Genomic DNA, 601 nt, shown 5'->3' on the forward strand with positions numbered 1-601 from the left:
GGGGAAAAAGGATGATTAAAAAGTCGAGCCGGCAAGAACACATCAGAGATTCCCATTTTGTTCGCTTTAATCCAGATGGTGACAAAAATATATCCATCATTAAAAAAAAAAAAAAAAAAAACGGATACCGCCGTCAAAATCTGTTTTGGACTTATTTTCCCCTCCAAGATGTAATTAATTTGCAAACTTCAGCTAAGTAAAGCCAATATTTTTAGGAGAGCGGGACGGTGACACTCCACATGCTGTACCAGTTCCTCCACCGGATTGTGGCGCTCTTCAAGAGATATGCAAAAGAATCAGTGTATCAATCAATAAACATTTCAAGTTATTCATTCTTTTCTGGAAAATACATTAGCATTTTTGTTTTTAAACTTTTATTTAGGTACATTTTCATTCAACAATTATGTGCATTTTTTTTTTATTTTAAGGTCAGCTTTTTAAAAATATTCTACATTTGAGTGTAGGATTCAAATTAAATAATGTTACAATATTAAATACACATTGGGATAAAATGTAAATTTTTTATGACCACTTAGGCCTACTGTACTACTGTTAAATTTTTTTTCTTTTTTTTTTTTTGGGGGGGGGGGGGGGTATTCTC

This window comes from Syngnathoides biaculeatus, chromosome 5 (genome assembly GCF_019802595.1).
Source record: "Syngnathoides biaculeatus isolate LvHL_M chromosome 5, ASM1980259v1, whole genome shotgun sequence".
NCBI lineage: Eukaryota > Metazoa > Chordata > Actinopteri > Syngnathiformes > Syngnathidae > Syngnathoides > Syngnathoides biaculeatus.